This window comes from Plodia interpunctella, chromosome 25 (assembly GCF_027563975.2).
Source record: "Plodia interpunctella isolate USDA-ARS_2022_Savannah chromosome 25, ilPloInte3.2, whole genome shotgun sequence".
Taxonomy (NCBI): domain Eukaryota; kingdom Metazoa; phylum Arthropoda; class Insecta; order Lepidoptera; family Pyralidae; genus Plodia; species Plodia interpunctella.
Genome location: NC_071318.1, coordinates 6,406,624 through 6,422,078, shown reverse-complemented (window position 1 = coordinate 6,422,078; position 15,455 = coordinate 6,406,624).

Genomic DNA, 15,455 nt, shown 5'->3' with positions numbered 1-15,455 from the left:
TTGTATATTAGTTTTTAATGACCACCACTTGCTCCCGGTGAAGGAAAACATCGTGAGGAAACCTGCACACGTGTGGACAGTGTCACTAGTGTCTATGTGACTACTTACCACAAGTTGGCGGTAGGTAGTCGCAAAACCCACGTCAGATGCCTTTAGGCGACTTGAATAAGATCTGACACCAGTTTTAGCAATAACACACTCGATATGAATTAATAAGAACACACAGCGACTTTCTTGGCAACATTCAAGGGAAAAAATGTTCACTACTGAATGATATCTAGTAGAGCAAAATACATATTTAAAAAGTACATAACAAACAGTTGTGAGTACACAGCTTTGCCGCTGGGGAAATAACGATAAAAGCTCAAAGCTCATTACATTATGAGGTTGTGTGCAGCTTTTAATATTGGTTTCATGACTAGAACATTATAATTGGAAGCTGCTATTATATAAGTATACTAATCCTATTAATATAATGCGAAAGTTTGTGAGGATTTGTGTGTATGTTTGTTACTCTTTCACGTAAAATTTACTGGACAGATTGTAACGAAATTTGGTACTTGGGTATAATAAACTTGGAATAATACTTGGGTACTTTTTGTCTCGAAATTCCCACGGGAGGATTTTAAATCATATACTATTTCTCCAAAAATCTACATACTATTATCATTTCGGAACGATCACTGCTGAGAAGAAATGCCGAGAGAAACTCATGTAAACAGTGTTGGTCCCTATCGTGCCAGAAGGGCTTACCATTAATGTGTTTTTACATACAATTGGCATACAAATTAGCAGACAGAGTGTGTGCAAATGATTAGCTTTAGAGAAATTTGTTTGCACGAAAACTAAATTACACCAAATCATAATTATATTGAGAAATTAAAGTCAATCAGAAACCAAATTTATGTATTTGGCAATGAATTTGATATAATTACCGACTACAAACAGTTAATTTCGTAACGACATTAATTAGCTAACGTTGATTAGTTAAGTTACTATTTATTTCAAATTAGCTTTTGCTCGCGGCTTCGTCCACGTTTACTTCATGCGTCCGTCCATATCTTATTATTGTCAATATATAGGGTTCTAAGCAACGTATCGCGAAGTAACCTTTACCAGATTTTAAATTAGACAAACCGCTATATAACTGTGAAAACCAAAACCAATTACAATCAGTACATTATGCGTGTTTGTTGGAACAAACATACAGAAAGACAGGACAAAAATTATGTGGTGTATGTGATGAAAATGTGTCATTTTTCTCTAATATCGCTCATGTACAAATATAGCCTACTTATAGTGTTATAATATTTGGCGACCTCGGTGGCGCGGTGGTAAAGTGCTGGCCTCTGAACCGAGAGGTCAAAGGTTCGATCCCCGGTCGGGTCATGATGGAAAATGATATGTATCTGATTGGCCCGGGTCTTGGATGTTTATCAAAATATGTATATGTTATAAAATATAGTATCGTTGAGTTAATATCTCATAGATTTAGAACAGAAATAATTTTGATTTCCATGTTGTTTGGACTTTGATACAAAATAGTTCTTATTTTGTTAGCGTATGTTTTGGGCCACACTTTTTCTAGTAAAACTAGACTTTAACTCACAGAGTTATTAGTATTGGCACTTATCTTGTGATTACTCTAAAACTGTCACAAATTCACTGTAGATAACACTTGTCCTTATCAATAGTGACGTAACCCCTCCACACATAAATAAAAAATAAACTGTTGAAAACTTTTTACTATTTTTTTAAATTTAAATATCACAACTAGATCATGACGTCACGTGACGACTAGTCGTATTCCTCATGGCTGAGGGTCGTGGTCATTACGTGGAATGAAACACACACAACAACCTTCTTGGCATTTTAATGTAGTGGTCTGCCATTGCCTTCTCCATTTCACACACAAGTTAATAATAATCAACCAGTGTGCAGGTTTCCTCGCGATGTTTTCCTTCACCGGAAGCAAGTGGTGGTCGATGAAAACTAATATATATGAGTCAGATTTGTATAAAAACTCATGTGGCAGTAGGATTCGAACCTGGGACCTTTCGATCTACAGGCTCTTAACCATTACACCACCACCGCAGATTGAGTTAGCCCCAAATAACCTTTCTATTCTGATATTCGTACATTGCTTCATAAATTATTGTTAATTTTAATTTATTTCCCATTTTGTTCATAAAAAACTGATCAAGTGCGAGTGAACTCCCGTGAAGATGGTTACGTGAGGATTATTTTATATATTTTATAAAATTATTATAGGTATTATTATAGGTATATCATTGCTGTAGATTATCGAATCTACAGCAATGTTTTGTAGTGATCCTATAAAAGTTCAATTTTTTTCAGATTTCTAACCCTAAAAAGATAATCTTTTCTACATGTTCACTGTCGCATTTAACAAATTTGACAAAACACACTTTAGCTTAAAGTATGCTTTATCTTTTGTATAAATAATAGGGAAATGAAATAATAATTTTAGGACCACTAAAATTATAACACTAATGGGCATACGAGTATGAAGTCCTATCGGAAATAATCGTGTTGGTCGCCCTGAGCATAGACGTAGGAAACAAAAGGTTTAACTTATGGTTTTTAAACAAATTATTTATGTTCTTGGCGCTGCAAGGATTTCTTTCCTAATAAACTTTCTAACTATATACTATATTATATAATAGATCAGAAGAGTATATCCGTCTGTAACTTCCGCCATCAACTCAGGTTTGCGACGTTACTTTCATAGAGAAAATTTCACCTTTAAAATCTAAACCATTTCACTCGGAAAATACTGAAAGTTTTGTGAATCGAAACGTAATCCAGTCCAATCATAGATTGGTGTTTAGCTAGATAGTGCACACGACCTAACACCAAATACGACAAACCTTTAAATATGTGTTACACGTAAAACAAGTTTATCTGTTAGACTAAAAAAACGACGACTTTCAATTCGCTACAACTTTTGAACGGCTCAACCGATTTTTATCAAGCATATCTAAGAACCACCGTATAAAAATTAACTATCAAATGAAAATTACCGCATCCAAATCGGTTCACCCGTTGATGAGCTACGGTGCCACGTACACAGACAGACACACAGCAGTCAAACTTATAACACCCCACATTTTGCGTCGGTGGTGAAAAATTGTAAAAGACGGGTACGTATTATAAAAAAATATTTAAAATAAATTATGTTGTTTGTTGAATTTAAGAAAAAAAAAAGTTTTATTTTATTACATTTTCCGTAAAAAATACCCCACACCCACAAATACAAACCGCATTTCATTTATGAAAAGACTAGATTCTATATAGGTCATAGGTCTCTTCTTCTTATCCCATACCAAATCCCATTTTAGGCAAGGTTGGCGCCTAATATATTTTCCACAATTGCATATTTCCTGTCGTACCTTCCTTCATTCATTGTACAGTCTCGTAATGTCATAGACAAGATAGAGCAGCAATATTCAAATTCAAAATCAAATCATTTATTGAGAAATTAGACCTTCACAGGCACTTTTTCTCGTCAATTTTTATATTTATAGTTATTTCTCACAAGCTACAAACTACTGGTTATTTATTCTCTTATTAGTGATTTTTATGTTTGTATTTGTAATATTTAGGTATATACTTATATTTGTTTGTATTGATAGATAGATAAACTCTTTATTGCACCATTCACAACGGAGTTATAAGTTACAACAAGATATTCAAACATAATGAATGCAAAGGCGGACTTATCGCTAATGCAATTTTTTCCGGCCAACTTTTGGATGGAAAGAGACACAAGTATTGATAATGATTACTTCTACGTTTTATCTCTGTAATTTACAATAACTGTTTCTATAGACTAGACTAGATTTAGGGTGGGTTGCACCGTTAACTTTAACGTGCGCCGGCGTCGTTTATACAAAATGGCGTACCTTGCGTGGTTTTGCGCACGTTAAACATCAAATGACAGATGCAACCCACTTTTAGAAAAACCCTAATTTTAATATCGAGCATTTCTAGTTATTATAAATCTATGGTTCCAATTTATTAAGGTTTTTCGGTTCATGTCTTCGCCCTGGATTTCTAGAAGTATTTCCTTTTGTGTTTATGTTACACTAGCGACCCGTTCCGGCTTCACACGGATAGAAATATAATAAATTATGCACCTTAACCTTCCTCGGAAATTACACTATCTATTGGTAAAACCATATATTAAAATCCGTGCAGTAGTTTTGGAGTTAATCGCGAAGAGACAGACAGACACGTCGGAGGACTTTGTTTTATAATATTGTATCGATGAGGAATTCTGTTTATTATGAATCGTTAGACAAAACAAAATGACTGACAGCTGCTGGCGACAGGTCGTCAAATTATATAAAAGACGTTTTACGTGACAAGGTTATATAAATTTAATGTGAGAAATCCATACTATTATATGCGTACTAACGCCCGACGCAAAAAGAGGGATGTTATAAGTGTGACCGCTGTCTGTTTGTATACGTGGCGTAGCTCATCACCGGATGACACTAATGTAAATATAAATATCAATTTACATTTATGGTTCTTAGATATGTTTGATCAAAATCGGTTCAGCCGTTCAAAAGTTGTAGCGTAATGAGTATTGAAAGTCGGGGCTTTAATTTGTCTAACAGATAAACTTTTTATTTCTCCATCTGGAGCGTGGGATTTTGGTGGTTTTTGCAGGACTCTGATAGTTGGAGAGTGATTTAGGTTACTTTTTACCACAAGTTGAATAATAAAAAAAAAATAAATAAATAAATTAGGATAAATCACACAGATTGAGCTAGCCCCAAAGTAAGTTCGAGACTTGTGTTATGGGATACTAACTCAACGATATTATATTGTATAACAAATACATATATAGATAAAAATCCAAGACCCGGGCCAATCAGAAAAATATCATTTTCCATCATGACCCGACTGGGGATCGAACCCGGAACCTCTCGGTTCAGAGGCAAGCACTTTACCACTGCGCCACCGAGCTCGTTGTATGCAATAAGATCTCCCTGAACATCTTGTGGTAAATCTTGTTAACTCAGTTGCATAAGTTGATTATTTACTAGTGTATCATAAAAATATAATTTATAATACGGCTCTAGATACAAGTGAAAAACATAACCCCTGTTGGCAGTCGGGTAACAAATGAACAAGTCAGCTTTACGTTGTTATTTATTTCATTAAAAGCTCGCTGCGAAGCTTCTCTTGCAATAATATTTGCATTCGCTCGTAACTTTTGTTTCGTTACAGACCGAAATCAAAGAAACTAGGTGTATGTGATATTTTCAAAAGGTAACATTTTTTTGAAATAACATTATTGCATGTGAAGAAACAAAGACACACGACGCAGGAAAAGCACAAAAGTGGTGGACTTATATATATGTATATAAATATACTATAATTTTTTATACGTATAAAAAATAATACATAAATTTATATTTAAAAAATGGTAAGCCCTTCTGGCATAATAGGGACCAACACTGTTTGAATGAGTTTCTTTTGGCATTTCTTCTCAGCAGTGGTCGTTCCGAAATGCTAGTACTTTGTAGCTTTGGTAAACATCATTTAATTTAGAATAAGACGTGAAAATATGCCTGTGAAGGCCTAATTTCTGAATAAATGATTTGATTACGACTTTTGATTCTTATCCCACAGAGGGATCTCTTCCAGTCAACCGGCAAGAAGCAATACAAGAAAATAAATTAAGTTAAAAATAATGTATGTTTTTATGATGCCGTCTACTTCGGCAATATAAACCCCGAAGTGGTAATAGCAGTTTAATTTTAGTTTCGGGGTTCGGCCGTAACATAAATTTAAGGATAGCTATGTTAGTTCGGAAGAAATCGTTTAGCTTAATTTTGAAGCATCTTCTTTTTGAAGAATCTTCAACCTTTTACGCTGAAATTTGGTATACATATTTAGTTTGGATGATTTTGCATTATTATGATATCCATGACCAGTTGGTGCACACAGGATCAACTCCCAATCAACAAATGAAACAAGATATCTCCTAAAACAATACAAACGTTTGTCAAAAATGATATTTTTGTAGCAGAAGCAAGATGATTATACTCGACCTTCACGTCAGGCTAGGTGTTGTGTCTGGGGAACTGCACGTCTTCCTAGTCGACTTTTTGTGTCAGCAGCGTTGTGTATGTGGTGTGATAGATGTCGCCACATTTTTGTAAAAACATATAGATAGATACAAACTTGCAAACAGGCAAACAAGCAGCGTCGCTGCAATACCAGGAGTATCACACGCGAGTTTCCGACTTGGTGGCTTAAGATTTCTGCCACTGAACCCTGTAATTACACTGACTTTCTCAATCATATCTCCCTATTTCTCTGATCTACGCTCATGGTGTTGCCAAGTGGTTTTGGCGCGATGCACTTCATTTTGAGTAATTTTGCCATGATTTAGCTGTTTTGTCCGTGGCAAATGTTTTATTTTATTATCTCTGTTGAATTAACTTAACAACTAATTACTGTTTAATATGAATTAATAGAACATGTTCATGCTAAAGTATTATTGTTTACTAGATGGATAATATACCTACCTTGAATTTTTTGAAATAGGCTCAGTAGTTTCGACGATTACCCGACTCAAACATTTGTATTTGTATAATCTGTTAAAATATTATATATAATATTTTAACAGATTATTCTGTTGAAAATATTAAGTACAAAACGTTGCTCGGGGCTTTGCTAAAATATAGCCCTACTAGTTGATGCCCACGGCTTCGCCGTTTCTACGGGAACAGTTATTTTCCGAGATGAAAGGTACCCCATATCCTTCTCCATACTTCAAACTACATGTTTGCAACATTTCAAGAATATTGGTTGAGTAGATAGAGCGTGAATAGGTAACAAACAAACTTACTTTCGCATATATAGAGGGGATTACAATCTTGGATAATGTACCTTTCTGTAATGGTGAAAAAATGTTTGAATTCGGTTCGGTAGCTTCGGAGATTACCCGCCTCAACATACAAACACTCACAAACTCATACCTCTTTATAATAATTGTACTATAGATTTTATTTTTCGCTAAGAAAAAATTGGCCTTAAGTATAATAATGTATGTTTTTATTGGAAAAAAAAAGAATAACAAAAAATAACCCATAATTTGACCACACATATTTGACGACCTCGGTGGCGCAGTGGTGTAGTTCTTGCCACTGAACCGAGAGGTCCCGGGTTCGATCCCCGGTCGGGTCATGATGGAAAATGATCTTTTTCTAATTGGCCCGGGTCTTGGATGTTTATCTATATATATGTATTTGTTATTAGAGTTAGTATCCCGTAACACAAGTCTCGAACTTAATTTGGGGCTAGCTCAATCTATGTGTTTCGTCCTAATATATTTATTTTTTATTTATTTATTTCCATGTATGGTCAAATTGTGAATAGTTTATAATATACACCAATGATATCGCGATAACTCATAATTTTTAACCATTAGAAAACTCGCATTAACACATATGTAATACCAATAAAGATGCTGCAACTCATATATTTTTAGCGTAATCTTTTGACTACACTCACGTGAGAGCGTGTTGACCACCATGTGTGGTCAAATAGTGATTGGCCCAAAATCAGAACCGCGATAAATCCCAATAATTGATACAGTCGCAATGTACTAGATTAAATTCTATTCTTGGCTCTGAAAGTATTCCCGACTGTATTACAGTCGATAGTCGATAGGATTGTTTCAGTCTCGGACTACGATTTATGTTCAAACTTGTAGTTTAGTGCCCTCAATGCAGGTCAAGTATTGTATTTTAGTCCAAAGACATACAAGTTTATTTCCTTTTAAGGTTCCATAGCGAAATGTCTAAAAACGGAACTGTTAAATATTAATTTGTGTCTGTTTGTTCTCATCTCACAACAAGTTTCAATACATCGATAATAAATTTTTTAAAAATATTTATTTATAAACTAACAAACATTTTATAATAAAGGGATAATGCTGTCAGCCTTCTTGGAACCCTTCAAGCGGCGACGTGCAGGATTCTCTTTATTATTTATAATTATAATTATGATATTTGTAATTATTATACAAACAGTTTTGTAACATTTGTATTTAAATGTGATAATTTACATACAACAAATTTTAATTCGTAACATGATTCGTCATTAAAAGTAGTATACAATCCACATATACTTTGTCAAAATATGTTTCTATCGATTGTCTACTTTGAATTGTCATAATATAGAAAGAGCTATGCCCCATTGTTGCGACGACGCAGCACTTTATAGCTGCGTTGTTTTCTAAAAATTTTGAGACACTGACATGCGTTGATATATATCTGAACTTTACACAATTGCCGCGATGTCCTTGTCTATCGATGGACGTCAAAATGAAGGTGCGCGACTGAAAAATTGTATGGAGATTTGTCGCAGTGCGCAGGGCCCTTCTAAATCTATCATTTATCGTATAGGTTTTGAAATATTGACATTGACGTATGCCGAACACGTCAATGTCAAAAGCTATGGAGAATATATATAGAGTGGTAACACGCTTCGTCGACGTAATGGAGCATTGCGAAGCCTGGCCCTTAATTTATAAGGAAACTCAATCAAAACCAAACAAAAATAATAACTTGCAGAAGGAAATATTGCCAAGTTAGTTCCATTGATTTTATACGACGGCGAGTTGCGCCGCTTTGTAGCGACCGTCGCTTTACGAGCAACTTGTCCATTACGCTGCAGTGAGTCGCATTGTAAGATATACGCTGAGTCCAACTGATTGTAGAAAGGTTCAAATACAATTAAGGTAACAATTTCTTTAATTTTTAAGCGTAAACTAAAAAAGTCCCTTTTCCAAATTATTCTACACTAGATAAAGGTAGCGGTGGTGGTGTAATGGTTAAGACGCCCGCCTGTGGATCGAATAAGGTCCCAGGTTCGAATCCTACTCGTGCCACATGACTTTGTATACAAATCTGACTCATGTATGTAGTAGTAGTAGTTTTCATCGACCATCACTTGCTTCTGGTGAAGGAAAACATCGTGAGGAAACCTGCACACAGGTTAATTCTTATTAACTTGTGTGTGAAATAGAGAAGGCAATGGAATACCACTCTATTAATAACGCCAAGAATGTTGTTGTGTGTGTTTCATTCCACGTACCGTACAACGACGACCCTCAGCCATGAGGAATACGACAATGTAGAAGAAGATTTTCTGCACAAAATGTTCTATACATGTCATATGTTCTGATATCCTGGTGATTATCATAGGTTTTTCCACATTTAAACTTGTCATATCTTCCCAAAATTCGTGCTCATATTGTTTTGCTATCACTCTAAAGTCTGTATTCGTGTCGTTACCCTTTTTTATTATCTTATCATCAATGTCCGTGACGCCCATAGCGGTCACAAGCTTTATATTGAAGAAAGATTTCAATATTAAATATGTGTATATTAATAAATGAATTTATTTTATTGTAAATATATATTGTAATTAAAATTAAAAATTAAAAATATATTGTAATTTATTGTAAAGTATTATAGTTTTATATTACACAATGTAGTCACAGTCTACTATTAATTTACAGTTATTAAAGATTTTGGTGGCCACCGTTTGCTGTTTATATTGCCTTGGTGTGTGTTACATTTAATTTTACACAATGACTTCCAAGAATGTGTATGTAACTGGCAGTGTATGAGCTGGACCAGTCCACCCACCAGTTTCACCCACCCGTTTCATCCACCAGTTTCACCCACCCGTTTCACCCATCAGTTTCACCCACCAGTTTCAATGATCTTTTTCTGATTGGCCCGGGTCTTGGATGTTTATCTATATATGTATTTGTTATAAAATATAGTATCGTTAGTATCCCATAACACAAGTCTCGAACTTGCTTTGGGGCTAGCTCAATCTGTGTGACTTGTCCTAATATATTTATTTATCTAAAATATATATTATCGAGAATTTAAAACTGAAGGGTATTCCACATAATAGCGACGAACCACAGCTTATGAGGTCCATTATAGGAATAATTACATCTTATACAGACCTTCTACAGTGTAAGATAATAAACGGAGACAAGAAATATTAAGCCGAGTGTGTTCCTAAGCGCCGAGCTTAGTCGAATCTCTGAGAATTAAATTTAAAGCAAGATAAATTCACAACATTAAAATATTTAAATCTTGTTCATAACTGCTTTGAACCCTCTTAATGTGGCCCAATCAAAGCCGGCATGCAATGTAGAAGCTATACTATAATATAATTTCATATGATACTCAATCGAAAATGTGTATCATATTAAAGTATATTGTAGTACAAAGGTAATTTATCCTAACGGAAACTATTGGATTTCATTTCACATACTATACAAAATTAATATTTTAAATTTAAAATTCTCAAGGAGGGTTAACGTCAGGCAGGCCGGTTTATTTTTAAGGTCTTTTGAAGCGCGGCTTCACAACAGCAAACACAACCGAGAACCTGCAGAGAGCTATATTTTACTACTGTATAGCAAAACATAGCTTTCTTGAAGTGTAGTAATTCTTTATGACTAAGCATTTTCACTTTTGTAATCTAAATGATTGAGGTTTATTAGGGAGCGGATGAAGTAACGATTGGTTTGAATAATTTTGAATAATCGTCGGGTGATTGAAGAGATCCTGGATAAAGGAATTTCACGGTACAATTATCGTATTATAATATTAGAATTAATTGGTTTGGATATAAAGAACGTTATGTAGACAACTAGCTGCGTTCCCGGGCTTCGCTACGGTGGGAATTTCGGGCTAAAAAGTGCTCAACCGAACTTCTTGAATTGTTACATACAACGTAGTTTGAAATATAGAGAAGGACATGGGATACCTTTCATCCCGGAAAATTAACGCGGGCGAAGCCGCGGTCAAAAGCTAGTTACTTTGTACTGTTTTTAGTTTTTCATTTCGTTTTCCATGGCACGAAACAGTTGCGAAACCAGTGTTTCAAAAAGGATCATTTACCGTCGCCAAAACAAAAGAACTTGACAGATTTCAACAGAGACGAAAAAACACGGTCGCTAGGAAAATACTTCAATACAGAACTTACTGAGGAACGCCATGGATTTAATAAAATCCTAGATGCGCCACGAACGCTGAAAAATGGTGCAGTGAGATACTAAATCGAGAAAAGTATTTTTACAAGGTTTTATTTCGTTTCATCTGCCCCGTTTTCTGTAACCCAATCTTGCAAGTTAGATTTCTCCTACTTCCAGTTGACCTACAGATTTGAAATTTCCCACGTCGCTTCAGTTTCCACGACAATGCATTATTATGATAAGCATGACCTGATGGTGCACCCCGAATCGGCTCCAAACGAGGGAATAACATTTACAACACCGACATGGGTTCTCTGTCAAGCGTTGAATTCCATATGATCTCTCCAACGCACTAGAAACTTGTGGCAAAATACTATTTTTGTTAAAAACTTATTCCGTAGTACCTACTACGGAACAAGTTTACTATTACGTTTATGTTTTGAAGCGGTAGTGGTGTAATGGTTAAGATCCCCGCCTGTGGATCGAAAGGTCCCAGGTTCGAATCCTATTCGTGCCACTTGAGTTTGTATACTCATGTATAGTAGTTTTCATCGACCACCACTAGCTTCCGGTGAAGGAAAAACATCGTGAGGAAACCTGCACACTTGTTGATTATTAACTTGTGTGTAAAATGGAGAAGGCAATGGCAAACCACTCCATTAATAATGCCAAGAAAGTTGTTACGTGTGTTTCATTCCATGTAATGACCACGACCCTCAGCCATGAGGAATACGACTATGAAGATGGCACTTACTATAAATAACTTTGGAATCTGAATTAATGAAATTAATATTATGTTCATATAGTCGTTTGAGGAATACCACATGGCTGAGGATATATTATGACACATCACACAGATTGAGCCAGCCTCAAGGTAAGTTCGTGACTTGTGTTATGGGATACTAACTCAACGATACTATATTTTATAACATATACATATATAGATAAACATCCAAGACCCGGGCCAATCAGAAAACGATCATTTTCCATCATGACCCGACCGGGGATCGAACCCGGGACCTCTCGGTTCACAGGCAAGCACTTTACAACTGCGCCACCGAGGTCGTCGATATACGTTACGTTATGTGTACGTTAATGTACTTGTCACACACGAAGTCTTCCTTGATAATATTCATAGAATAGTTTGATAGTATAGTTAAAAGCACATCAATCTAACCAAATTTATTGCAAAGTCGCCATTATTACCGCGCCATAAAGGTTAAATGTGTGGAAAATTGATGTACCTACTTTTTGTAATATTTGTGATCAGTTAAAATAGGATCGTCGAATGTCGCTTTAAAATAGGATAATTCCATATTCTCCGATAGATGCCGTACGAGGCGATCAAAGAACACATAGCCTTTTCAGTTCGTAGGCTACAATAGTATTCCCAAGGCTTGAAGTACTGACTTCATTCGGCTGGTGCAAAATTAAGAGCCCTATTATCAATTTTTTTTACAGGCTTCGCCGCATCATTCGTGTCTTAAGTGTACATGTCGCACCTTTAATAAAAAAAAGAAATAACTCAAAATTTCACTTTTGTGGGAAAATACGTTCAAAGTTGAACACATTTGACGAACTGACTTCAAAATTCAATTTAAAAAAAACTAAATGAGATAATTTGATTTCAAAAATAGGAATGGATACTACCACTATAAACTTAATAAATTATTGTGTAAATAATCATTAGTTAATAAAGGAAAATATTGTTTTATATTATTTTGTAAATAGTTCGAACTTATTTCGCTTTATGATAAATTATGTATTCGGATGAAGTGGTGTAACTCAACATGATACGGTTTTATTTTCAAATAATTGATATATATAGTTAACCTTTCATTTTTAGACTGTTTTTTTATTACAGTTAAATATATTCAACCAAACTATTTTAAAATATTTCAATTTAGTAGTAAAATTCTAAAGAAATTACTTAAATGTTGGAAATAATAATTAATACAATTTTAATATTTATCTTTATTATCAGTCTCAAAAGTAATGGTGAGATCAGCATACGACTTCTTAATTAACAAAGTAGGTAGGTTAGGTACATAATATTTAAAAAAGAAATCAACAAATCGATAAACTTAATGTTTACATACTCTTTACAAAAAGTATTTAAAGTATTGTATATACCAATAAAATCAACTTCAATAACATCAACATTCTGTTTTATAATCCACTGTCTTGCTCATATTCGGCACAATACTCTGAAAAAACTAGAAAATGGCACAATTCGAATTATAGAATTAGGTATAAAATATAAAAAAATAAAATCAACATAACTGTATACTCATAACAAAAAGTATTGACTTCTTAAAGTAGTGTATAAAAATAAAAAACAACTTATAACATCACAATGCGATACATAAAGTTACATAATTCACAATTTGGCTCATATTCGGCACACAATTTAATAAAAGGACTAAAAATGCACAATTTAAATTATAGAGTTATAAAAATCAGCATAATACGAGGGAATCAAGGTTTTCGAAACAAGCTCTTTCAAATCTTTCTTCTTGTTTACACTCAATTCTTGTTTAGCTGTATAGGCTGATTTAAGTGTCACTTCTGTTGTAGGTATCATTTTCTTTCTTTTATTTCTTACATCTACTTCTTTGTAACAATCTTCTTTGTATGATGTTTTATAAAAAATAATAGTAGGGTTCTCTTTGGTCATACTTAAAACTTTTATCTCATTCCAATTAACTGTTTGCCCATCTGTATTTGTAGTAAAATTATAACCCCAATCTTCTTGTAACGCTTTTAAATCATAAAATTCTTTAAAATTTAATTCGTGTACATTTAAAGCCTGTTTACTCTTTTTGGCATTCTTTATTAAAGCTATATATTGATCGGGCGTGTATATTGGGCCCGACTTTAAGTTTCTTTTTACTTCCTTTTCAATCAGACTGTGTACACTATCGGCTTCATTTTGCGTGTGTCCCCTAATCAAAAACTTATGTGTAATACTTTTAATCTTCAATGTGTGAACAGCAAATAGATACAGGGAAGTTATGTATTTATTCTTATTTTGGCTAAACGTGTTGTCGGAGTAGAATACAATTTCCTTTTCGTTCTCATCTTGGTCACTTATAGCTTTTAAGTAATTCCAAATACATGTGCCAATTTCTACAGCGCCACGTTTTGCATCACACTCTGTCCAAAAATAACAATGTACATTTTCATAAGCTACTTTAGAATCCTTATTTGTCAATTCTGTTACAGTAAGATTATAGCAATTTAACTTTGACTTATAATAGAATGCTGAACTATCACCCCTCGGACACTGCAGAACAGCTTCTAAATCATAGACAACTACTTTAAAATTATCATTTACTTTTTTTCGATCGTTAAGCTTTTCAATCCTACTAATATTCTTTTCTTCTAAATGTGTCATATAGTCTTTTTCTAGGGGGATTTTCTGATCAGCATTTGAATTGTGGTAAGAGGTACATAGATCACATTGGTCCTTTTTTGGTTGAAAAAATCCGAGATTAAATTCTGTGGTAAAGATTTTATAATATGTTATGTATGTTCCGGCTTCTTTATTTATCTCTTCTTGTTGTAATTTAAAATCATTATACAAATCTTTAATAGTTTTACTGCTCTCTATGTATTCTCTTGTGGTGTTAGACCTTAAATAATGCGATTCTATCTTAGGAATAGAATTAATGTATTTTTTTATGTCAATTCTAATTTGGGGATCTATTTTTCTATGATTATTATGTTTTCCTCTTAGATCTTCTAGTTCAAAACCATGATCGTTGACTTTAGTCTGTACGGTAAATATCATACGATCTGATATCCAAAGTTGACTTGAAAAAGGTTTTACATACTCTAATGTTAATATTGTCAACGATAAAATAAAAACTTTTGTTGTTGCGCCTAGGCTGCGCAGCGTTTGAATATTTGTATTTAGGCTCAATTTCTTTCATACATGAACGAATGTAAGCCCTTTGCCTCAACAAGTCTCCTAAATCCCAGAAATTTCGAAATATGTTATACCTACTGTCTATGCTGATTTTTTCAGTACATTTTAGCCTGCATTTTTCTGTGCAAGGTTCTTTGAGACTTCGGGCTGGAATCTGTTTCTTCGACTTTGACGAGGAAACATAAGATTTTCCCATATTGCGCATGCATTTAATTTGGTTCTGCTTCCATTTCGAGGGATTTTTTGTACGTTTGCGCCCCCTTTTTCGAGGAGAAGTTACAGCCATTTCGGACATTGATGAACTGGAAGAGCTTGATCCAATAAATAAGTAGTTTTTCCTTCGTTCGGGCCCAGTGTTTATGAAAGTTGGATCTGTATCACTCAGATCAACGTCACTTTCATCGGCATGCAAAGGAGATATCTGATAATTTCGTGTCTCTTGTCTTCTTAGATTGCTTTTCTTCTGTAATA